This window comes from Aotus nancymaae, unplaced genomic scaffold (assembly GCF_030222135.1).
Source record: "Aotus nancymaae isolate 86718 unplaced genomic scaffold, 86718_ANA_hifiasm-v0.15.2.pri h1tg000092l, whole genome shotgun sequence".
Classification (NCBI taxonomy): Eukaryota; Metazoa; Chordata; class Mammalia; order Primates; family Aotidae; genus Aotus; species Aotus nancymaae.
In genome coordinates, this window is record NW_026988507.1 from 10,311,174 (window position 1) to 10,338,285 (window position 27,112).

Genomic DNA, 27,112 nt, shown 5'->3' on the forward strand with positions numbered 1-27,112 from the left:
TGTTTAGTTTATGGCTGTTGGCTTTGTTTTGTTTATGCCTTCGCTACCTACAGCAGTTCAGTTCTTTCAAGCCCCCCTTGGAAATAGCCTTGCCAATTCTTACTCAGTATAAGTTGTATTCCTATTTATATTATTCTCAGAAGAGATTTTAGCCACAAATTACGTTTCTGCATACTGTTTCCATGCAAAACACATCAGCACCAATTACCTTTCTGCAAAAATGCCAATGGTTTAAAGATATATTACCCATTTGGGAAGCTCAGTGGCAGTTTGAGACTTGTCCTGATTTTTTAATGTACCTAGAAGATTGGGATAGGTCCAACTATCACGGTAAACATTACATATACATTTACTCAGCAAAAATCTGTTTTTCACTGAACTGCAAAAAAAGGTAGGCATCAATCTTTAATTTGTACATATCGGCTGCTTCACTGCAGATGGGGAATAATTCTTACTCCAAGGATTCTGACAGGTGACAAATTATTCTGCTGTAAATTTGATTCTCTCTGCACCAATCAGCTGAAAGTTCTACTAAGTTTTTTTCCAAGGCATGTGAACTCATGATCCAGCCAGCTCTCCTCAGTTGCTAGACTTTAGCAATGTGAATGTATTATCCTGCTGTCTCAAAACACATTCTTGTATGATAGGCCTAACTTTAAAAAGCATTCAGTTGTTCCATTTTACTGACATTCAAAAAAGCATTCAGTTGTTCCATTTTACTGACATTCATTCTCTGCCTTTTGAATTGCTATTAATTATACATACTGTTTTGTGGCCTTGATTTTTCCAATCTTTTTTTTTTTTTTTTGGAAAAGAAGCAAAACTATCTTTATTCACAGATAATACAATCCTACATATATATAATACCAAATGACTCACAAAAATATACTATAGCTAATCAATGAATTCAGCAAAGTTGCAATGTGCAAAATCAACATGCAGAAATCACTTGCATTTCTGTACACTAACAATCTGAAAAAGGGAATTAAGAAAACAATTCCATTTACAGTACTATCAAAAAGAATAAAATACTTTTTTTTAATTGCATTTTAGCCTTTGGGGTACATATGAAGAACATGTAAGATTGTTGCATAGGTACACACATGGCAGTGTGGTTTGCTGCCTTCCTCCCCATCACCTATATCTGGCATGTAAGATATATCTGGCATCACCTGTATCTGGCATGTAAGAACATGCAGGATTGTTGCATAGGTACACATGTGGCAGTGTGGTTTGCTGCCTTCCTCCCCATCACCTGTATCTGGCATGTAAGAACATGTAAGATTGTTGCATAGGTACACACATGGCAATGTGGTTTGCTGCCTTCCTCCCCATCACCTATATCTGCCATGTAAGATATATCTGGCATCACCTATATCTGGCATCACCTATATCTGGCATGTAAGAACATGTAAGATTGTTGCATAGGTGTACACATGGCAGTGTGGTTTGCTGCCTTCCTCCCTATCACCTGTATCTGGCATGTAAGATATATCTGGCATCACCTATATCTGGCATGTAAGAACATGTAAGATTGTTGCATAGGTGCACACATGGCAGTGTGGTTTGCTGCCTTCCTCCCCATCACCTGTATCTGGCATGTAAGAACATGTAAGATTGTTGCATAGGTGCACACATGGCAGTGTGGTTTCCTGCCTTCCTCCCCATCACCTGTATCTGGCATGTAAGAACATGTAAGATTGTTGCATAGGTGCACACATGGCAGTGTGGTTTGCTGCCTTCCTCCCCATCACCTGTATCTGGCATGTAAGAACATGTAAGATTGTTGCATAGGTGCACACATGGCAGTGTGGTTTGCTGCCTTCCTCCCCATCACCTGTATCTGGCATGTAAGAACATGTAAGATTGTTGCATAGGTGCACACATGGCAGTGTGGTTTGCTGCCTTCCTCCCCATCGCCTATGTCTGGCATGTAAGAACATGTAAGATTGTTGCATAGGTACACACATGGCAGTGTGGTTTGCTGCCTTCCTCCCCATCACCTGTATCTGGCATTTCTCCCCGTGTTATCCCTCCCCAGCTCCCTTTCTGACCAGGCTTTAGCCAACCGCCAGAGTTGGTTTTTGCCTTTTTGTTGTTGTTGAACCCTCTTACTTGTTTATTTCATTTACTCTACTTTGCCACTTCTAGTGGAAATGAAACTTATTTTTCCTATAATTTTAGAGGTTACTCTAGGTGGGTTCCTATGAAAGTGGGCCATGTAGGGGAGGCTAATGGTAAAGATTAAAGAACAGAACAGGCTGGGCTTAGTGGCTCATGCCTGTAATACCAGCACTTTGGAAGATCAAGATGGGTGGATCAGTTGAGGGCAGGAGCTTGAGACCAACCTGGCCAACATAGCAAAACTCCATCACTACTAAAAATACAAAAAAGATGGCCAAGTGTAATGGCACATGCCTGTAGTCCCAGCTACTTGAGAGGCCAAGGGAGGAAAATCACTTGAACCTGGGAAGCGGAGGTTGCAGTGCACGGAGATTGCGCCACTGCACTCCAGCAGCCTGGGTGACAGAGCAAGACTCTGTCTCAAAAAAAAAAAAAAAAACAAGTACACTAATTCTTGAGGTAGCTGTATTATCTGAAGTGGGGATAGTGGGGAGAAGATGCAAGATGGTAGGATTGTATATAGTTTGAAACAAGCAGCACCCTGTTTTACTACTTTGATTTATTTTGGGGACAATTTATAAATTGTAATTTTAATGTCTAATTATAATGCTGTTGGATTCATAAAATTATATGTTTAGATTATATAAAATACATAATAGTTCATTAACATTATATGTTTATATGTCATAATTAATATATAATACATTTTCTTTATAAAAAGTATTTTGAGCTTCATTTAGTAATAAAGGAATGTAAGAGATTTTTATGTTTCTAAAAGTGTCATGAGAAATGTGTCAAAAGTTTAAGAAAGCCTGGAATGGATGTGATCTGTCTCATGAGTCTTTCAGGACTAGCCCGGGGCATTCCTGGGAGGCCAAACACAGGAGCTGGAGGCCTACTCAGGACAGAAGCACTTGCTTTACAGCTAGAAACAGTGGAAGGGCTCTTAGGCATAGTAAGTATGTTGTAAATTTTTCATGAATTAATGGTTACGTGGGGATCTAGATTTTAGTTTATTATTAATTAAGGTATCTCCTTTTGCTATTTCTTATTCAAGTTAATTGATCTTCATTTAATATTCCAAAGCCCCTATATTAGTAATCTATCGCTATGTAACAAGTGACCCTAAAACTTAACAATTTCAAACAATGAACATTTATGTCTCACTCAGTTTCTTTGGGTCATAAATCCAGGAGTAGCTGAGCTGAGGCTCTGGGGTGGTATCTCTCATGAGATTCCAGTCCTTTGAAGCCTTAAGGGGAGCTGACAGATCGACTTCCATGATGGCTTCCTCATGTGCCTGGCAGGTTAATGCTGGTTGTTGTCAGGCCTTAATTTCTCTCTTTATGTGGAGTTTTCCATTGGGCAGCTTGGCTGTCCTCATGACATGGCAGGTAGCTTCCTCCAAAGTGAGTGATCCAAGAAAGAGACACAGACACCATCATATCTTTGACCTTAGCTTCTGAAGTCACACTCCATCATTCCATAATATCAAATTGATTACACAGGTTAACCCCATTCTGTGGGAGCTACACAAGGGCATGAACACCAGGAAGTAAGATCAATGAGGGACATTCTGGAGGCTGACTCTCACAGCCCCAAATGCAGATCTCATTAGAAGTATTCTTTAATTAAAACAATGATTTTTAGGTTTACATAGATGGAATACATAGGTTGTATTGTGACTGGTTTTGAGTATGCATCCATGTGTGTGCATGTATGTGTGTGTATTTATCATAACTGTTTATAACATGTATCCATTAGCTTTTCATTTTATTTGAAAGCACACTTGCATCTTGGAGTATGATTAGATTATCAGCTTTATGGTTTTCATTCTCACAAAATAAAAGTTACCAATGAGAGACGACAACAGGGACGAAGTTGTCCTCGTAATCGATGCGAATTTGACTGAAATATTTAGCTTATTTACAAGAAATGGGTTATTAGATTACCTCCTCATTTTGTGTCAAATCACCACTTACATATTTTCCCATATTGCTGTTATTTATGAAAACAGAAAACCATATTCGGCTACAGAACCAACGTATAAATGAGAAAAATACTGCGCTGAAATAAGAAAATAACATTATAATTATAGCTCAGGAAATGCAAGTCAGAAACCCAAAATAAGTTCAGTGTATGCTGAAAATGTTAGCATTTTTCAATGTACTTAAAGATAATTACATTGCAAACATAATACAGTTTTTACCATCGTTTCCCAGCTGAAAGGTTTAGGGATGTTTGCGTGCTTACTTTAAATCAGGCTTGCATGCTTGCTTGAAATTATGTGGTGTTTTCCTAGCATCAGGATGTATGCAAATAACAAAATGATAGTTTTATTAACTAGTACTTACTGTTGAATAGTTTCCATTATCCAATGCCGACACAAGTTATCAAGTAGTACTTTTTAGGTAATTATGTTTTAAGTTTTTTTAAATAACCATAAAGCACTCTTTTACACTGATGTCCAGCATAAAACAAATTATTTTTCTAATAGGATATTTAACAATATGTTTTAAGAGACTTAATGTCCACATTCGGTAATAGGCAGCTTCACTTCTAGAAGTGTTACAAGGAAATAACGAGAGAGGAAGTCAAAGGTGCATCTATGTCCATGGCAGCATTATCATTATTAAAAATAGTACAAAACCATCTAGCAGGGAAATGATAAAATACACGATGCTGCGTTCTTATTGTTAGTTGGCATATAGGCTGAACTGCTGAAACCAAAAGACCCATCTAAACAGAGTTTACTTCCATCACGTTCTATTCTGGAGGTTTACTGGCTGGCTGTACACCACAAGATTATCTAAGACCTGGGTTTCCTCTCTTTTTCCAGCAGTCACTAGGGTATTGCACTTGCTAGCTTCTGGGAATGGGAAAAAGGAAAAAGGGCAAGAAGCTTGCTTTTAAGGAAATGGCCCAGAAGTTTTATACCTCATTTATTTTTTTTTTTGTTTGGGTTTTGTTTTGTTGTTTTGTTTTTAGAGCTGGGTCCCACTGTGCTGCCCAGGATGGTCTCAAACTCCTGAGCTCAAGAGATCCTTCTGTTTCAGCCTCCCAAGTAGCTGGGATTACAGGCATGCACCACTGCACCCAGAATTGTACCGTATTTCTGCCCACATTCCCATGGTAAAAATTTAGTCACATGGTCACACACAGATAAATTAAGATGCTAAGGGCTACCCCCTGCATTGTGAGAGTGAATGAAATATGAAAATTGCCATGCATAATCTTGAAAACATGGTAGGCCTAGTACCAGTTACAAAAGGTAATAGACGGTATGATTCCGGATATTAATGTGAAATATCCGTAATAAGCAAATCCACACAGACAGAGAGTAGCTTAGTAGTTGCCAGGGACTAAGGGGAGAAGAGGTTTGGGAGTGACTGCTAATGGGTGTGGGTTTTCTTTTGGGGATGATGAAAATGTTCTAAAATTAGATAGTGATGATGGCTACACAACTCTGTGAATATACTAAAAATCACTGAGTTATATACTTTAAAAGGACGAATTTATGATATGTGAATTATCTCGATAAAACTATTATAAAAGAAAAAAATTTCCCAATGCATAAAAGGACAACAAGGAAGCTTTCCTCCCTCAGCCATGGCTTGGATAGAAGAGGAAACACTCTAGCCCAATCACTTAAAACCAGAAGTCAGCCTTTATGCGGCCTGACTGTATGCTTCTTGTGTCCATTAAACCTCTAGCAAGGATTTACTCTCAAGTAGCTCTGGCTCTGCTGCACCCCCAGATGTCTAGCAACAGCCAGTGTAAATCCTCTCCGGAAATAACAACATCAGTCCAAGCCTCAACTCATTCCATAGATAAAAGCCCAAAGAAAATGAGTAACTCATAGCGTAAAATATATAAGGGAAACTAGGCAGCATGAGTGGGAAGCAGTGAAACACCCAGGCGTCAGCTGGACCTGCAGAGATTAGAGGTATTGGATTTATTAGACAAATATCAAATCACCATGTTTAAGATGTTTAAAAAATAAAAGAGAATTTTAGCAACATAAGCAGACAATAAGAAGATTTATAACTATAATTATAAAAATTCTAGAAAAGAAATAAATGATAAATTAAGTTTAAAACTATGTAGATTTACCAGCAGATGACTCAGAAGAATTAGTGAACTGAAAGATATATAAATGTTTCCTGAATGAAACTCAAACATAAAGAAAAAGATATCACACACACAGAGAAAGAGAGAGAGGTGGGAGATCAAGATGTAAGAAAGGTTAGAATAGTAAGTTTAGCGTACTTCAAATGACATTCTAGAAAGATAGAATGGGGAAGGGGCAATATTTGAATGTATGGTGACTGAGAATATTCCCAAATTTTTGCACCCATGACTTTAAGAAGAACAAAGCATCCGAGCAGTAAGACAATATCCACGCCAAACACATTAGAATGAGACTGCTGAACAATGAGAGGGAGAAAAAGCTTAAAAACAGCTAAAGAGGGTGGAAAAAGAAATCATCTTGAAGCAAGAGCAATTAGACTGACAGCTCATTTCTTCAGAAGAGAATTTAATTTTATCCTTCATGCGCTGAGAGAAAATACACAGTTAAAACTTTAGACAAATTAAATTTAACAGAGTTTAATTGAGCAAAGAATGATTCGCAAAGTGAGCAAAGAACAATTTGCAAATCAGGCAGCCCCCAGAACCAGAATAGGTTCAGAGCCACTCCGGGGCTGCCACATGGTTGAATAACATTTACGGACAGAAGAACGAAAGTGATGTATAGAAAATGGAAGTGAGGCACAAAAACAGCTGGATTGGTTACAGCTCTGCCTTTGCCTTATTTGAACCTGCCTTTGCCTTCTTCGAACAGTTGTCTGTGGTTGATTGAAGTTTGGCGCCTGTGATTGGCTGAGACTTGGCTACTTGTTACAAGAGTAGGTTACAGTCTATTTATATACCAAGTTGAGTTATAGTTAATTATGTATGGGGAAACTTTTAGGCAGAATTTAAAACATGTAAAGAGGCAGCTCTAGGCCAAATTTAATTTAACAACACCAATTTATAATTCTATGCCCAGTGAAAATATCTTTCAACTTACAAAAGTAAAAAGTGTCTGTTTGTCAAAAATTCTTTAAATCTCAAAATGCAACAGAAAATTTATTTTATTCAAACATCAAGAATGAGGGGGTTTTGCAGGGGAAAAACACAAAAGCAGCAAAGGGAGAGCAGCAAGTTTGGTGGGCACCGTTCAGGCAAGTCTTGCAATCTTGCAGAAGGGAGTTGTTTTTCCTTGCAATTTGGCCCATCCCAGGCCATACGTCATGTTCTAGGAATTGCTAGCTCAAAAGAGTAATTTAGAGGGAGTGCATTACTTTCTCAGTATCAAAGAATAAGAGAGTAGGTATTAGGTTCCGAGCAGAAAATGTTACAGTTCTCCACATCCCTCTTCTTGGCCAACGTGCACAAAGTCAACACTGACCAACCATAATGAGCTCTCTGAGAGAAAAGTCATTAGGATGGGAGGGTGAACTTCAGGGTTAAAGTTCCCTTGTGCTTCTGTTCAAGATAATGTTCTGGGATCATTTATTTGGAAAGTATGTCACTGTATAGCTTAATGATCATATAAATTATGCATTTATTGGGAGGAATTCCTATGAAGAAGAAGAGCAGATGCATGAATAATCTGGAGAATTGTTCAGAGCCAAGACTCGGTTTCTGTTTGGAATGCCTAAAATCAGAGGTCCCAGCCCCTATCCACCCAATGCAGAGTATATTCTAGTAAAAGCCAGGTTGTCCATGCAGAAGAGATTCTGGTTGGCTTCACATTAGAAAGATTCTCAGGGACGCACATGCAGCAGTCATTTCCAAGTAGTATGAGTACCCCCGCTCAGGAGGCTACGACAAGAACAATGTTGTTGTGGTTATTTACGTCCTTTGCAATTCCATATGAATTTTAGAGTCAGCTTATATTGCCAAGATTTTGATTGGATTTGCATTGACTTTATAGATCAATCTGGGATGAATTAATGTCTTTACTAATAAACCCATAAGCTAGGTACATCTCTGCATTTATGTAGTCTTGAATATTTTTCAGCAACGGTTTCTGGTTTTTAATGTATAATCTTGCATGTCTTTTGTCAAATTTATTTCCTTTTCTACTGCTATTATAAATATAATTTTCTTTAATTCAGTTTCCAATTATTTCATTATGTATAAATAGTATGTAGGTTTTTATGAACCAGTCTTATAAAATGCAGCCTTGCTAAATTCACTCATTCTTTTTGTTGGTTTCATTAGATCTACATATATGACAGTGGTGTTTATAAACCGTAAGACTTTTAATAGACAATCATTGTATATCTTTATGGCCCAGGCAATATGAAAGACTTTTGTTAACTAGTTATAGAAAATACAGGGCTTAAAGGAAAATATAGATAAATGTCTACTTAGTTTATAAATTTGGTTCTACTTAAAGTTTATAATTTTGGATACCATAGAGAAAGTGGAAAGAGAAGTCCCAGGTTGATATAAATTTACAATACAATTGACCCTAGAACAACACTGGTTTAAACTGTGTGGATCCACTTTTATGTGGGTTTTTTTTTCCTCCGGTAAATACAGCCACCCCTCAGTATCAGTGGGTTCTGCATCTACAACAAAACAGGATCAAAAATACAGTATTTGCGGGATGCAAACCCCACATATACTGACTTTTGGTATCCTTAGGGCCAACTGTAGGACTTGAATATGTGTAAGTTTTGGTATCCAGGGGGATCCTGGAACCAGTTCCCTCACGAATACTGAAGGCGACTGTATATACACCTGGCAGAGGCTTAGTATCTAGAATTGTGCAGTCCAAAAGGGTAGCCACAAGTCACGTGTTTGAGCATGTGCAGTGTCTTATCCCAGATACATGTCAGATTTCAAAGTCTTAGTATGAAAACAAAAGAATGTACAGTAACTTGATAATTTCTATATTAAATACATGTTGAAATTAAAATATTTAGGATATATTGGGTTAAATAAAATTAACTTCACCTTCTTTTTTTACTTTTTAAATGTGGCTAATAGAAAATTTAAAATTATATTTGTGTCTCATGTATATTAACAATCCTGATTTATAATATGTCTAGACGTTCCTATGAATCAATCAGAAATAGACAAATAGTCCACTTGGAAAACAGGAAAGAATAGACACTCTATAAAAGCAGATACCCAAATGGCCAATAAATATGTGAAATAGGGGATCAAGCTCTTAATAAAATGCAATTTAGAACTGTATTGGCATACCATTTTTTCAACTAGATTAATGGATACTTAAGAAATGTTGGCTAGGTTGTAGTATGAAGTTCTCTGTCCTCCACTGCTAGTGAGAATCTAAATGGTTTCAGCTTCTTAGGACATAGTTTGTATTATCTATAAAATTGACTGTATGCACATACCCTATAATCCCGCATTTCTATTTATTCTGTTTCCCTGAATTTATTAGAGAAGTTCTTGCACACATGTACCTGGAGATGTTAAAAATATGTTCATAGCAGCATTATTTGTAATTTTTAAAAACTGGAAACAAGAATGGGGGATAAATACATCAGGGATAGTCTGACGTATTTTCATAGACGTATGTATCATGGTAATACTCAAAATAAACTGTAGTTAAAGTCATTAACCTGAATGAATTTCAAAAGCATAATACTAAATGAAACAAGTAATTAAATAAATCATATATTCCATTAAGTTCAAAAACAGACACAACCGAGTGATACATATTTTTAGGAGTACAGGCATAGAAAATATCCTATACAGAAAAACAAGGATATAAATAACATGAAACTCACGATGGTAATTGTTGTAAGGTTTAAATGAAGCAACTGAGGTTCGATTGAGGCAACTGAGGCCAGTTATTGAAATAAATAAATTTAATTGGCTCCTGGGCGAGGTTCTGCAGTCTGACAGGAGGGGCCAGAGAAGTCGCGCTTGACTCCTCTTGGGCGTGGGGTTTTATAGGGAGTGGAGGCGTTTTGATTGGTTGTGGGGAAGCAGGACATGGACGGGGCAAGCTGCTATTGGCAAGTAGGCGAGATTTCTGGTGAGCGGGCTGCCTAGGGGGAGTGGGACCTGGACGGGGCAAAATGCTATTGGGCAGGTTCTGGCGGGGCTTCTTTTAAATTTTGGTGGGATTCTTCAACAGTTGGCTAGGTGCTGAGTGCAGAAGCTAGTGTTGAGTGCAGATTTGTGTGCTGAGTGCAGAAGTGGGCGTGGGGGAGTTTAACGGCGGGCTAGGTGCTGAGTGCAGAGTTTGGTGTTGAGTGCAGATTTGCGTGCTCAGTGCAGAAGTGGGCGTGGAGTGGTGACGTGGTTTCTAGGCGTGGAGGGGGGTGGGCATGTCCGAGCTCCCGGCAAGGCAACTGGCCTTACAGTAATTATCTCTGGGGTCAGGGGAGGGGGGGGTATCGAATCAGAAAGTGGTTCACAGAGAGCTTCTAAAGTCTGATAATGATATAGTTCCTAAGCTGGTTGGTGAGTAAATTGGTGATTATCTTATTATCATTCTTTAAAGTATACCTAGATAACTTCTTTGTATGTATGAAAGACTTTAATAAGTTAAAACAAACTGTAAAACAACTGTGGCATCAACCCAATTTTCCTTACACACACACACACACACACACACACACACACACACACAAAGAGTAGATTTTTAAATACGTATTAGAACCCTAAGGAGGCATATCAAAGTATTTTATGGTGATAAGATGGCTACACGTAGATGAGTAGTTGAAGTTTGAGTCTGGAAATTTAGGTTGCAGGGCAGCTTTGATTGTTGAGCTACTTTCCAATACAAATCAGCATTCTGTTAATTGTGCTTATCAAAATATCAGCATCATTATATCACTACAGACCTAAACTTGCAAGTTTGCATATTTTAGGAAAATTTTAGATACTCCCTAAAGTTTTACACATGCAGAAAGCCATGATTGGTCCATTTGATGTGCAGTAGTCCTCCCTTCTCCATCATTTCTTTTCCCATAGTTTCAGTTTCCTGTAATCAAACACAGTCCAAACATGTTAAATGGAAAATTTCAGAAATAAACAATTCATAAGTTTTAAATTGTGTACCATTGAGAAGTGTGATGAAATCATAAGCCGTTCTGCTCATTCCCACCTGGGATACGAATCGTCCCTTTGTCCAGTATGTCCATGCTGTCTCAGCTACCTGCACCTTAATCATTTAGTAGTCTTCTCGGTTATCAGATCTCCTGTTGCAGTATCACTCTGTTTGTGCTCAAGTAACCCTTATATGTTACTTACTAATGGCCCCAAAGCATAAGAGTAGTGATGCTGGCATACTGTTATAATTGTTTTTATTTTATTATTATTAGTTGTTGTTAATCCCTTACTGTGCCTAACTTACAAATTAAACATTTTCGTAGGTTTATATGTATAGGAAAAAGACAAAGCATCTATAGGGTTTGGTACTAGGTATGAGGATCTTGGAATGTATCCCTCACATGTAAAGGTGAGCTACTGTACATAAGTCTCCTAGAGGTAGAATAATTTTTATTTATATACCCCAACAAGTATGAGTAATAGAATATTATTTGTATTATTATGTAATTGTGCTTGGAATTCATAAATTACTACATTCTCATTCCTTGGCCAAATTTCTACAATAGAATTGGCAGTACTATATATTACATTAGTACCAAGTACATTTTGTAGGTGATAATACTGCTCTTTTCATCAATCCTGCTCTTTACATGATTGATGCATGGCTAGCAAATAAAAGTGAATTATCAGTAAATTTGGTGCAGTTGGCCTTTTGATTTTTAGATAATGAGGAAATTAAAACTAGGCCTCCCAACTGTTTCCATTCACCTAACATCATGTCATTTCTTAACAGACACCTTCTCTTGTCTCTCACCCTTGCTATTCATTCATTTGCAAGCTAAAATTTATCCTAATGTTACCAAAGATAATGCTTACATTACTGAATAGAAATGCATAAGGCTATTTGTGATTGTATGAAGAGAAAACTTGTTTCAATAGGGACTAAAGAGGAAGTCAAGAAAGTATATCAAAATGTGAAAAAGATTAACGAAAATACTCTGCCTGGGATAAATAAAGTAAACTGAAGGAAAAAACAATCTCCCAGAAATCCACATGAAGGATTTCTCTTTCCTTTAGAGAACACATTATATCCACAGGGAATATTGTACTGTGTAAACTTTATAGAAGAAAAAGTATTCCTTTCTGTCCTCGGGACTGGCAGAATGCATACATCTTTAATAATAACAACAATAATTACTGTTGCTTTAATACCAATGTCATTTCATGCAAAGCATTTTTAAATGAAAATATCATGTCTCAGGTAGGTTAAGTAACTTGATGGAAGCTTCTGCTGGAAGGTACTAAGTGGTGAAGCCAGAATTCAAATCTGAGTCTGCTACGCTGCAAGGCTTGTGTGTTAACCTTCGTATAAAACTAGCTATGTACCCAAATCCATCTAATTTCCTCTGCAGCTTTTAACCAGATTAAGTCACTCCTAATATATAGAACAGAGATTTACCTTAACAGCTAGGTAGACTATGTTGTTTTACTACATTTCAGAACCTCGGTGTTACTTTAAAACACACACACACACACACACACAGAAAATATGCCTATGTCTCTGATTTGTGTAAAAAATGTTCTGGCTATTATGATCACTATGCCAAGAACAAAGGCAAGTGGACAAAGAACTAGCTCAAAATAGTTCATTTACTAAAATCTCAATTCTATGAGTTCTGTCTCACAGAGGAAACAGTCATTGTACCTGTTATAGGAGAGAGCGGATTTAGATATAGACCACTTAACCCTTGAGTAAAGATAGTACAAAGAATGATTCACTCACCAAGGCTGAGCCCAGATTTAATACTCTCTGTCTGATGTTTCCCCAATTCCTAAAAGTTTATGACTTGATTTTCTGTGCTGTGGTCAAGGCAGCCAGATGGATTGACTGTCCTAAGCTCCAGGGCTGAATATCATGCTCTCCTGTGCTTTATATGCAAGGACCTATTTTGAATGCACTCTAGATGCCTTGTAACCCCTTCCCTTATAAGTTAGAACACATGACCAGCCCCAGAGACCTTTCTGGGTGTATTAGTCTGTTTTCATGCTGCTGATAAAGACATATTCAAAACTGGGAAGAGAAAGAGGTTTAATTGGATTCACAGTTCCACATGGCTGGGGAGGCCTCAGAATCATGGCAGGAGGCGAAAGACACTTCTTACATGTCAGGGGCAAGAGAAAAATGAGGAGGAAGCAAAAGCGGAAACCCCTGATAAACCCTTCAGATCTCGTCAGACTTATTCACTATCATGAGAATAGCATGGGAAAGACAAGCCCCTATGATTTAATTACCTCCCCCTAGGTACCTCCCACAATACATGGGAATTCCAGGAGATACATTTCAAGTTGAGATTTGGTGGGGACACAGCCAAACCATATCATTCTGCCCCTGGCGCCTCCAAATCTCATGTCCTCACATTTCAGAACCAATCATGCCTTCCTGATAGTCCCCCAAAGTCTTAACTCATTTCAGCATTAACCCAAAAGTCCACAGTCCAAAGGCTCATCTAAGACAAAGAAATCTTTCTGTCTATGAGCCTGTAAAATAAAAAGCAAGGTAGTTACTTCCTAGGTACAATGAGGGTACAGGCAGTGGGTAAATACAGCTGTTCCAAATGGGAGAAATTGGCCACAACACAGTGGTTACAGGCCCCATGCGAGTCCAAAATCCAGCAGGGCAGTCAAATTTTAGAGCTCCAAAATGATCTCCTTTGATTCCAGGTCTCACATCCAGGTCACGCTGATGCAAGAGGTGGGTTCCCATGGTCTTGGGCAGCTCTGCCCTGTGACTTTGCAGGGTACAGCCTCCCTCCCGGCTGCTTTCACAGGTTGGCACTGAGTGTCTGCAGATTTTCCAGGCATGTGGCGCAAGCCGTCAGTGCATCTACCATTCTGGGGTCTGGAGGATGGTGGCCCTCTACTCACAGCTCTACGAGGCAGTGCCCCAGTAGGGACTCTGTGTAGAGGCTCCAACCCCACATTTCCCTTCTGCACTGCCCTAGCAGAAGTTCTTCATGAGAGCCCTACACCCGCAACAAACTTTTGCCTGGGCATCCAGGCGTTTCCATACATCTGAAACCTAGGCGGTGGTTCCCAAACCTTTATTCTTGACTTCTGTGCACCCACAGGCTCAACATCACGTGGAAGCTGCCAAGACTTGGGGCTTCCACTCTCTGAAGCCACAGCTCGAGCTCTACGTTGGTCCCTTTCAGCTGTGGCTGGAGCTGCTGGGACACAGCACCAACTCCCTAGGCCACACACAGCAGGGGGATCCTGGGCCTGGCCCACGAAACCACTCCTGGGCCTCCAGGCCTGTGATGGGGGGTGCTGCTGTGAAGGTCTCTGACATGGCCTGGAGACATTTTCCCCACGGTCTTGGGGATTAACATTAGGCTCCTTGCTACTTACGCAAATTTCTGCAGCAGGCTTGAATTTCTCTGGGTTTCTCTTTTCTACTGCATGGTCAGGCTGCCAATTCTCTTTATGCTCTGTTTCCCTTTTAAAACAGAATGCTTTTAACGGCACCCAAGTCATCTTTTGAATGCCTTGCTGCTTACAAATTTCTTCTGCCAGATACCCTGAATCATCTCTTTCAAGTTCAAAGTTCCACAGATCTCTAGGGCTGGGCAAAATGCTGCCAGTCTCTGCTAAAACATAACAAGAGTCACCTTTGCTCCATTTCTCAACAAATTCCTCATCTCCATCTGAGACCAGCTCAGCCTGGACCTTATTGGTCATATCACTATCTGCAGTTTTTTCAAAGCCATTCCCATGTTTTTTGGAGGTTCCAAAATTTCCCCCATTTTCCTTTCTTCTTTTGAGCCTTCCAAACTGTTCCAACCTTTGTCTGTTACCCTGTTCCAAAGCCAATTCTATATTTTTAGGTATCTTTTAAGCAATGTCCCACTCTACTTATACCAATTTACTATATTAGTCCATTTTCATGCTGCTGATAAAGATATACCTGAGTCTGGGAAGAAAAAGAGGTTTAATTGGACTTAATGGTTCCACATGGCTGGGGAGTCCTCAGAATCAGGATGGGAGGCAAAAGGCACTTCTTACATGGTGGTGGCAAGAGAAAAATGAGGAGGAAGCAAAAGCAGAAACCCCTGATAAACCCATCAGATCTCTTGAGACTTACTCACTATTACAGGAATAGCATAGGAAAGACTGGCAACCCCCGTGATGCAGTTCCCCCTGGGTACCTCCTACAACGTGGGAATTCTGGGAGATACAATTCAAGTTGAGATTTGGGTGGGGACACAGCCAAACCATATCACTGGGGAATCTTCTACACAAGAAACAAGGTAAACACGAAGGTTTCTCAATAGCAGACTGCCCATTACTTTATAATCAAAGCATAGCAAGACTTCCTTAAGTTAAAATATGCTTTCTCCTAAGATTTTTGTCTTTATGTCCTAAGATTTGATCTTATTTCTAGGCATAGTTCCATAACTATAGTTACTTTGACCCCACCAAGTACAAGCCCATCTAGAATCCAAGATAGAGCCTAGACATTGGGTAATTTCCAGTTCCTGTATTCACAAAACACTATAACTCAAGATTATCCATTTCTTAGTTATTCAGAATATCACATATTACCAGGTGTTAAAGCTGATCTCCTAGACACCTCTGCAAATCAGGCAAATGTGCTAAATCCCTTTCTTCGGGATATGTCAGGGTCCTATGCAAGCCCACCCACTAACTTTTGTCCATTGCTAGCATGTCCTTTCCACCTATTCTAGAGAGAAACACGACAAATGTCTACTAGTATCTCTTTTATGTTGTATGCCTGTGTATGTGTTTGTATGTGTTGGAAATAACTATGGTATTAAAATACAACTTTCAAAACTTGCTCTGGATTATAATTTAGAAAGTCATATCAAGAATAAAGGATAAATTGAATTACTAATTCCTTCTCTCCTTACATAAAATCACTTTGAAAATAAGGAAGCTTCAAAACTGTGAGACAATATTTTGTTACATTCATCAAATGGTGAAAATGATTCTAAACAAATGTATATTGAGCCCCAACTGTGTGCATGCCATTGTACCAGCCCCAGGGGCATAGTGGTGACAGTGGCAGGTGATGTGGAGGAGGTGCTGTGGAAGGCTGGAGAGGGGCAGGCCAGACTGTGCGGGGCACCCCCAGTGGGAACCAGGCTCTGTTTAGGAGGCTGGGTGTGACAGTGGGTGTGACAGTAGGTGTGACATGATTTTCTTTGCTCTAGTGCCAGGAACAGATTAGAAGGGAGGATAGAGTGAATTTTAATAGACCTGTTAAGCTATTCACTTACCCAAATGGTAGAAAACTCATCTTTGATTTGGAAGGATTGAAATAGATTTTTCTCAGTTTTATAGTTTTGCTCCATTGCTGATAGTAAGGTGCTTCAGAACTTTCTATACAAATCAGGAAGTGAGAAAAAAAGGCAATTGCAGTTAAAATGCTTAATCTGTGAAGCTATTATGTTTTCACTTTAGCAGTAATTTGAGATGAAATAATGTGAAACTGCCTTACAGTTTAGTTTTATTATAATGACTTTCCATCTCCTCATTATTTACAAAGTTCTTATATGTCAGTAACTATTGGCACAAGTTCTATTTTAAGTAATTTTTGAGACACTCCGTATGTATTTTCACTCTCTAAGCAGCTTCTAGGGGAATTTTTTTTTTTTTTTAATTTAGTTCCTTACTGACATGACTGTATCAGAGAAAATCATTATGTAGCTCTGTGTTTTCGTGTATGTATTATTAAAAGACTGCTTAACACTGCCATCTTATTGCATTAGAATGACTGTTCTCCTTGTAATACATTTGTAGGATTGACATCACTGCTCTCAAATGAGTTATCTAGTTATTGAGATTGTTATATGATATTTTAACTTCCAGCTCATGCAGGCATCCTTTCTGTTCTAATTATTGTTTTGTGCTTTTGGGGCAAAATGGATACCAAAAAGAATATAGAGGACACAGAGGCTCAGACCTACCAAGATGCCGCTCATTTTAATTCCTAATGCTCTTCGAGAAGCATTTTATTCTACTCATTTCTGGATGAGATTTCAGGGGCTTACTTCACTGCTGTTATTAAAAAGAATGCTAACTTAGGGGAGATTTCAAGCGGTTTTCATTTCATCTCTTTTTCCATTCGAATTCCATAAAAAAAATGCACCTCAAGAGAGGTTTCCATATATATCTGAACCAGTAGGATGATTACGTTGAAGGAGAAAGAAACAGAATACTGGATTTGAAACACTGCCGCCACTGTGTAATCTTGGGAAAGTCACTATACTTAAAAAAGACTTGTCTCCTTTGCAAAATGGGAATTTGAATGGTCATCAGAATTAAATGAATTAATATATGTGAACTGTGTTTTGTTTATGGTAAGGCCCTATACAAACATTAGTCAATTTCATCAAATGAGGAAGTTACATCTACTCAAGGACATTTCTGTTGGGAGCACAACTTTCATAAAGAACTTATATTTGATGGAAAACAGCTGTAGAATGGATTGAAAAGAATCAAACAAAGTATGCCATTGTTTGCATCACGATAGCCCACAGTGATAAATCAGCTTGCATTCATTCTCAGGCACCTGCAGATACTGTGCAGGCACTCTTGCAGTGGAAAGAAAATAAAATCAGAATACTGGTTTAGTTTCAAATTTTTAAACCTTAGGATGATGCAGATGGATTTTTCAACACTTATGGTAAAGAAATGTGTCTCTCCTTTTACCACCACAGGCAGGCATGTTTTAAATTAAATAGACACAGATTTCTTAGAGTTCAAGAAATTTCGACAGCAAATATGTGTCTTCTCTGAGGCTTACAATGTAGTGAAGAAATTGTCAGACGACAAAAGATCAGCCGAATGGGAAGCAAAAAAAAAAAAAGTGTTTTGTTTTAATTGACATTTGCATTTACATTACATTTATTGAGCTATTGACTGTGTGTAAAATGTTATGCCAAGTACTAGCCTATGAGGCCTAGAGAAGGAAAAAGGAGATAGTAAGTATGGTGTTCTCACTGAAGTTTACTATCTACTGAGGGTCATAAAAGCCCCTAAAATAAACCGGGGTCCTATGCGAGCCAACCCACTCAGGCAATCGGGTAAACCCTTAAGCATGGAAAAACATCAGTTCTCTGAACTGGAACTTGGGAAGGATGCCACAATAAGATGGCAGTGTTAAGCAGTCTTTCCTATTTCAGAAGGATATTTGAGAACACTGCATCCAATATGTTCATTTTATAGGTAACACAAATGAGGTCCAGTGAGGTTGAATGACTTGCCAAAGTCTCAGAGCAAAACTGTAAGCAAAACCAGTCTTCAGTAGCACCTACCCAGTAGCACCTCAGTGCCCACCTGCCCACAAACTGAGAGCTTGTGGACACTGAGATCCAACTTATGCCAGCCCTTGGGGGCCAACCGTAGGGATGACTCTTCCTGGGGGAAAGTGTCTCGTATTCTAGTTGTCACGAAGGTACGTATTACCTATGTCTTCGTTCTCACTCCCTGGTTCTTTTTCCTGCAATTCATGGTTTTTCAGACATTTCCCTTCCTCATTATTAAATTCTTAACCTAAAAATTAACCCCCAAACTGATACAAATGAGTTTTCTTGGAAGCCCTGCCAACTTAAACTCCTCCTATACCCCTACAGATGTTGCTAAATGGTTTTGTGTTGCAGACTTGCTGTTTTTCAATCATTGGTATTTGATAGCCACTTGTTTTGGTATCTTAAAGGATGTCTAACACCTGGGGCAACGTATAGACTCACGTGTCAAATAAATGAGGGAAGAAATGAATGAAGACAGTGAGTTCAATAGAGTCTATTTTACTGGTTGCCACTGATTTAATAATTTAATGTAATAATACTTTAATAATAACTATTTAATGATAAACCATTTTTAAACCAAAATAACACAATATAAAATTAATATAACTTATCACAGGGATAAAGTTATTTCTTTAAAACAGGGTTATGAGTGGTCCTCACATGAGTGCACTGTTGCAAAGAAATAACTTTCTCCCTGTAATATGCTTTTGTGACAACTAGAATATGAGACACTTTCCCCCAGGAAGAGTCATCCCTATGGCTGGCCCCCAAGGGCTGGCATAAGTTGGATCTCAGTGCCCACTAGCCCCTCAGCTGGGTGGCCCGTGAGCGGAGTGCTACTGAAGACTAGTTTTACTTACAGTTTTCTCTGAAACTTTGGTAAGTCATTCAACCTCACTGGACTTCAATTGTGCTACCTATAAAATGAGTATGTTGGATGCAGTGTTCTCCAACCTTCTAAAATGGGAAAGATTCCCTTGTCTCCCTTGCAGGACATACGATGAAGGTGTGGCTTTCCTCAATGCCCTGCTGCTCAAACCTCTAGGGGAGCATACAGACGGGCAGGCTGTGGGTTTCCAACCCCATAGCAGCGTCGGGGTGAATGTTTATGGCTGAAGCTCCAGTGGGCGTGCGTAACAGCGTGCTCATTTAATCTAGCCATTCATAGGTGGCTACCGTTAGTCAACTCAATTAGACCCATGCCTTAAAGAAAGGACAGAGAGCTTTCTGTATCCTGGGTTTCTTGCCTTGGTGTACTGGAAGAATCGGCTCACACGTGGGCTTGGAGAATGATTGCAAGGTTTTATTGAGCAGGTTTTATTTATTCAGTGGCCTGGGCCGTCCTGCAACTGCCACAGCCAAACTGCATGTTGTTCTGCCAGTCGGTGGCCCTGCCGGCAGTGCCGGTGCCTGTCGCTGCTTTCCTCTTGATGGCCAGCCACCTGTGTGTTCCTCCACTGATGTCCTTCTCTCGATGTCCAGCCACCTGTGCGTCTGCCTTCTAGGGTCTTGTGGTTTTTTATAGGCACAGGAAGGGGCTGTGGCAGGCCAAGGTGGTCTTGGGAAGTAGAACATTTGGCTAGGAAAAAGAACAAATGTCTGTCCTCACCTAGGTCCATGGGCACAGGCCAGGGGTGGAGCCCTAGCCAGGGACCACACCCTGCTTTACCCAGCACTTCCCTTCCATATCGTTTAAAGGGACCACACTCTTCCCTTCCCAGCACGTCCCTTCTGTATCACTTCTCCGATGTAGATTTCTATAATTTGATGACCTTTATCTAATTATAATATTTTATTTCTCATAACTCGAGTCAAAACATACAAATGAAATTATCCTGAGTTTGTTGCTATTATTTCATCTGACTGTTTTCCTACCTTTACTCAGTTTAGTCCAGTCCCTCCTTTTCACCCAGAGTCCCTCATATAATTGGCTCATTATGGCAAGAAATGAAGAGGGAAGAAGGGAAAGTGAACCATGAGTAGAATAGGAAAAAATAAGGTTGTTTTTTTTTGAGTGACAAGCAGATTCTGAATATGATTCCAAAAGGAATTTCATAAAATATGAGCAGTATAGTACAGCGTAGTTGGAATAAGTATTAATATATTACCTTCCACAGCAATGGAATATGGAGAAAAGTCATCTTAGTTTTTTATGCCATATCTATAAAAAATTGGGGGAAAAAATAGGAATGGAGTTGTACAGCCAACATAGAAAAACCTGTGGGGTTTTATTAATTCAAAATCAGGATCAGTAATCACTGTCTTAGAACCTAGCCATCACTTTGTTACAACTTTTCATGTTAGGCAGAAAAGAGACATGCTTGATTTCCTCAGTTAATGAAAGTTTTATAATAAAGGCACATAGGAAAGGTAAAAAAAAAAAAAAGAAAAATGTCTCAACTTCATCCATCCCAAACTCATGGAAATCTAGATTACGGCTCAGCAGACTGGCAGCAGTCTGTGCTTGGTTTCTCTTCTCTATTTTCCCCAGTCACTGTCAACTCTGTGACCCTTCTTTACCTCATGGCTTCTATTACAGTATGGCCTCTGCTTACTGGCTTCTGCTCACTGGCTCTGTCTTTCCACTTCTGTGTCACTCTATCCTCTTCAGATATCCTCAGAGAATATAAACTGTATGCCACATCATTCTCTGGTATAAAGCACCTACTCCTTGCCAAGCTACCTCCTAGAGCACTGGCCACGCTATTGGTGGCCTTTGTGTCACACATAGTAATGGCCAGGCAGGCAGGTTTTGGGGGAGAGCACTACCACTTGTGCTTGGTGGCGAGGGGGCCCATCAGCTGTCGGCAGAGGCAGGCCCTCCTGCTCCTAAGCGGGGGAGCAGTGTAGTGACTGTGTAGTATAAATATGGAAACCAGCATTTTGAGGCCTTTGGTCAGTATGAAGGAAGCACACAACGGAGATGATGTGTAATTCCCTTTCTTTCAGTGCCAGCTGAAGCAGGAGAACGGCTAATTACTGGAATGCCTGACTTTATTACGGGAAACATTGTAGAGGGGAGCAACAGTATGGAAAAAGGCCCAACATTAGCGTCTATGAGTCACTATACTTTGTCCCATCTTCTCAAACTAATATTGTAACAACTACAGTTTGAGTATTCCTGATCCAAAAATCCAAAATCCAAAATGCTCCAAAATTCCAACTTTCCGAGTGCTGACATGATGCTCAAAAGAAATGCTCACTGAAGCATTTTGGATTTTGGATTAGGGATGCTCAACCAGTAAGTATAATGCAAATATTCCAAAATCTGAAATCCAAAACGCTTCTGGTCTTAAGTACTTTGAATAAGAGACACACAACCTGGTTAAGTTCAACTGTGAAAACAATCATTAATAAATGACCTTCTCCTCCCTTAATTTTTTATATTTCCAGTCACTCTTATCCATATAACTTATTCTCTAGGCAGTATTTGTAGTTTGATATCTTCTCCACTGCCAACTTTGTGACATTTTGCGTTTCCAGGTAGACTTTATAAAGTAGGCCATGGCCTTGCTTGCTTTGGATCTGAGGCCTCAGTAAGAGAAAGAATTTCAAAGTATTTGCTTATGAATTAATAGAGTTGAAACATTTTCTTAGACCACTCAAATGCCAGTGTGGACCCTCCCCAGGGCAGAGTTCAGGGCTCCTCTGACCCGGCAGCCTGTTACTTTCACACTGACCACAGAACTTCAGGAACATAGGAGGAACTGGAGGGAGAGAAGTAGGCCACTACCACATCCTCATGTCCTGGATTTTGCATACACTTATTGCATTGCTTGTTGGCCAGTTTGGTGCCAAAATGAAAGTAACCTACGTTACCTAAGACTTCATTTCCAACAGTCCTCTATCCAGACCAACCTTTGTGGTTTTGGCCCAGTTTCCTTTACAATAATTATTTCAATGGCTGCTTTTTTATTCAGTTGTTGTACCTTAATTGCATTAACTACCCTTCCACTGTGGGAGACTTTTATGGTTTCTAATTATCTATGTTAATCTTGTGTTAAATGAAAGTACAGAGAAAAGTACATTGTTAAGCATATAATTTCCCATTTAGGTGATTTCCTAAAGATACACTTTGGATATCAGACTGGGACAGAAGGGATGTGTATTCTAATGTCCAAATTGCCAAATTTCTTTCCAAAAGGAGATTATACCAATTTAAGTTGTTACCAGAATTAGAGACTGTACTACTATCACTATAGTCTCACAACCTTTAAATGTTATCATTGTTTTCATTTGTGTCTGTCTATATTCCATTCATCTGTTTTTCATACTCAGGGTGCATAAGGTAGCCGATATACTGATAAGGAGTTTAGGTGCAATGATGTATAGATAAATAACATTTTATTCAGGAAAAAAAGTGGCTTTTTGCTCCAAGTTTCTAATGCTTTTGAAATTTACCCATGTCCGTGATTTAACTGTCTTAATAAGGATTTATTAGAAAATAATAGTAATTGACAAAAGAATAGCTTTTTCATCTTGCCTCTAAATGACAATCCTCTGCAGGAAAATTACAAAAAGAAAAAAAAGGACTAGACAATGGGAAATCATTAAAAAGCAAGATTTTCAACATGGTCTGCACGCTGCAAGCTAGGGAGCCATATGTTTCTAAAATTGTTCAAAACCACAGAAATGTTATTAGAGTTTAAATGCTAGGTTGCCACCCTTGACATGTTTATTTCATGTTAGATTATTAAATAGGAAATATGCCTACTGAGCAATAATTGAAAGTATCTGGGAAGTAAAGGGCCAAGTTTATACCAGTAAGTTTTCCTAGTTGCTTTGATGGAATGCCCAAAATTTAGAATTTCTTATAACTTGGGTTGCTTATAGGAAATCTACATCATCGTAATTCTCTGATTGGGAATTCAGATTTTGCTCTCTAGTTCTCCTCGGATAAGGTGAAGGTGTCCTATCCTGGAGACATACTCTATGCTTTCCTAGGTACCTTTTCACCACTACCCTCAAATTGTAACTGTGTAATTATTATCATAAATTTCTATCAATAAAGAACTATTAGGATTAACTTTTACAGGGATATCTATATTGTAAAGTGATAGCTTAGGGACCTTAGACAGAAAAATCACAGTCCTGTATCAGGACCTGGAAATAAAATTGTGCTTCACTGGCACTCTTCAATAAAGAATTAGCAAGCTTGTGCAGTAAACCTAGTAGAACAATGGTAGATGCGTCATGCAAATTATAGTAAGCTCTCCCCTGTTCCAAAAATCTGGATCTTTTATAAACTTCGGGAAGAGAATGAACTTTCATAAATTTATCAGTGATTAGGACTGAATGTATAAAGTTGGAAGTTTTGTATTTTAAACACAGGTCCTATTTCTTTTACCCCACTCCCATATATAAAGCTGGAGCAGTCAAATTATTTCATCATAGAAAATAAAGGGGCAATATAGACAGCATGTCCTGTGTAGGAAGGAAGGAATATACTACTTATGGCTAACTGTGGCAAGAACAGTTGTATATTTGCTTAAGTTCCTTTGGTTATTTCTTAGTTTTAAAACTCTACAGATATATAGATGATGGAGAGGTAACATTTAAAAAGGCAGAAATAGCTCTACGTATGAACTAGTTTGGTGGGTGTTGAGTGGGCAGGGGAGCATTGTTCCACCTTCAAACGGAGCTGTTAATTTCTAGATGGTATTACTAAAGGGAGTACTGTGCTTCCATGATTGGAACGGGGAACTGATGATTTATTTGGTCAGTGCGTCAGGTGTTAGTCTAGTCATTCTGCTGGTAAAGGTTAGTTCTCTCCCTCTGCCACGATGAGACATATTTCACCTGACTGCGTGCAATTCTGCTGCTGTGTCCACTGCAGCGCCCTCTGCGCAGCTTCCCATAATTGCAGTCCTTTTCAGGTTTTGCTCTAGGATGTGGTGAAGAGGTGCCACATCTGAGAGCATGACTTTTTCTAATCCCAACCCACACACTGATGTCAAAGTATTTTTGCTCCTTCTTGGGAGCATTATGTTCTTTAACCAGCAGTTGTCAGGAAAGCATGAGGATATTTTGTGCTAATGTTTGAAATCTGCGTTTTCATTTTGTAGTTGGTATTTCTACCGTTTATATTTTGAAGGTCAGGTGTGATGTCACATTCTCAGTCATTAGCTATCTGTGTATTGCTAAGTGTGTAACTCTGCCAAGTCAGTGCCTGCAGTGCCTTCCCAGAATCAGCATGAGGATGACAAGAGGCTACTCGGCCTTTTTTGTGCATGTAAACGTGCATAGCCAGATGGTGAAAAGCTTCATCCGGGCAAGCACAGAGTCCACTCTAAAATGTCCTACTTACCATGGCCAAAGAAGGAGATCACCCAAGGAATTGTGATAATAATGAAAAGAGTAAATAGGAAACTGTTCAGTGAATTTTAGTTTCATTGTTTGTAAGTATTGCTCCCTACAGGAGCCTCCTTACTGCCTTCCTGCCTTTTTTCTTCCTTTCTTATTTTCTTAAGATCTTCATGACTCGAAAGACTATTTCATTATTGGGGATTATTGGTCAAGGGACATCTAATGCTGTTTTCTACTCACAATTAAACAAATGCAAATGTGAAAGCTTCATTCATCATTCAACATTTGTCTCTACATAGGGTATTATGATGAACAATAGATTGAGGTTTTTTTTTAAATAGAAAGGTGACTATTCTTTTGGCAAGTAATTATAAATTGTATTTTTTATGTGCCAAGCAGTTATCCCCTTATTTAATCTTTATAGTCCTATTACTCAATCTTATTCTACAAGAAAATTGAGACAGAGAGGTTAAGTAACTTGGCCAAAGTTACAAAGTTGATAAGAGATAGAACTGAGATACAAACTCATGCAGTTCTGACATTAGACCCTGTGCTGTTAACCCCTGTGCCATGCTGTACTGCCTGGGATGAAATCTCAGTACAACAGAAGGAGGAGTATATTAATATATGACTATACAGAGCACCACATGATAATGACATAAAAGGAAAATGAAAAGGAGTTGAGAGGAAAGAAAGAATATTTCAGGCAGGTGAATGGGTAGCATCCATACAGGCCTTGAGTGAGGAGGTAGGAACTAATGATAGTTACTAACAGTAGATGTCAGGAATAAGAGTTTGCCTTCAGTTATAGGAAATGTCATGAGTAGGAGATACTGGGTCTAGAATGTAAGTTCAGAAAATATGTAATCTAGTTTAGTTGGATAAAAGGATTGTGTATAGGAGTACAAAATAAGATAGGCTGTAGCCACATTTTACAGTCCATTTTGTAGACTGCTGGAATAAGGAGAATGGAGCTTTTTGAGCACTGAGGTGGCCAGGGTGCTTAAATTGGTAGGGTGTGAGTTTGAAGAAAAGAATGACAGTAGCAGGAAAATCAGGAAACTGTATTCATTTACTACTGCAACACACATTAATAATATAGCACTTCCTGTGGGTCAGGAATGCAGGCATAGCTTAGGGTCTCACAAGCCTACAATCAGTGTGCAGTGTGGAACTATGGTTTCATCTAAGACTCAGCTGGAGACGGATTTACTTTTGTTAGCAGAATTCAGTAATTTGTCGTTTTGTGCTGAGGACTTCCGTTTCTTGCTAGCTGTTGGGCAGAGGCTACCCTCAGTTCCTTCCACAAGTCTCCCAGCATAGGCATCCCACAACATAGCAGCCTGCTTCTCCAAAACCAGCAAGGGAATGAGAGACTTCACCTCAACAACACTGGAATCTTAATCACATATGTCCTGTCACCTCTGTCATATTCTATTGGTTAGAAGCAAGTCCCAGGACACTCTCACACTCCAGGAGAAGGAACTACACAAGGCATGAAAATCAGGAAACAGGCCAGGTGTGGTGGCTCATTCCTGTAATCTCAACACTTTGGGAGGCTGAGGTGGGCAGATCATGAGGTCAGGAGTTCGAGACTAGCCTGGCCAATGTAGTGAAACCCCGTCTCTACTAAAAATCCAAAATTAGCTGGGCATGGTGGCATACACCTGTAGTCCCAGCTACTCGGGAGGCTGAGGCAGGAGAATTGCTTGATCCTGGGAGGCGGAGATTGTGGTGAGCCCAGATCGCACCACTGCTCTCCAGCCTGGGCAACAGAGTGAGACTTCACCTCAAAAAGAAAAGAAAAGAAAATCAGGAAATAGGAATCATCAGGGTTACTCTAGAGTCAGTCTCCCTGAAAGGCAGAGGCAGGTGATGGGACACACACAAAGAGTCTAAATTAGGGTGGTGTTAATGCAAATAGAAAAGTCAGATTCAAGAAATTATGTCTAGGAAATACTATTTCTTGCCTATACCATGTGAAGTTCTTTGTGTACATTATCTAACATAAGCATCAAAATATTTAAGGTAGGTGCCAGGAAAACCCTTATTTCACAGATGATGACACAGGGTTGAGATGTTAAGCACCTAGAGGTCACATATATCGTAGCTTCACATCTGAGTGTCCCAGGCTAGATCCGAACCTAGGATGCCAATGCTGATGCTCAGTCTTGGCCACTTTTCTTTACTTGGACTTAAAAGTATAAAGGACCTAAGAGAAGTGGATAAGAGGAAAATGAAGATAATCCAAGATTTTAAACCATTCT

At 39.3% G+C, this 27,112-nt stretch overlaps 1 protein-coding gene and 1 long non-coding RNA gene across 2 annotated transcripts in view; one reads left to right on the forward strand and one right to left on the reverse strand.

Moving 5' to 3' along the window:
* SLC2A13 (solute carrier family 2 member 13) overlaps window positions 1–27,112 on the forward strand; it is a 361,442-nt gene that overhangs the window by 312,003 nt on the left and 22,327 nt on the right. The gene's annotated exons all lie outside the window — the stretch shown is intronic.
* LOC135271820 (uncharacterized) overlaps window positions 19,876–27,112 on the reverse strand; it is a 30,722-nt gene continuing 23,485 nt past the window's right edge. Inside the window, exon 4 of the long non-coding RNA XR_010339955.1 lies at window positions 19,876–20,118. This is a non-coding gene — a long non-coding RNA (uncharacterized LOC135271820). The remainder of the gene's footprint in view (window positions 20,119–27,112) is intronic.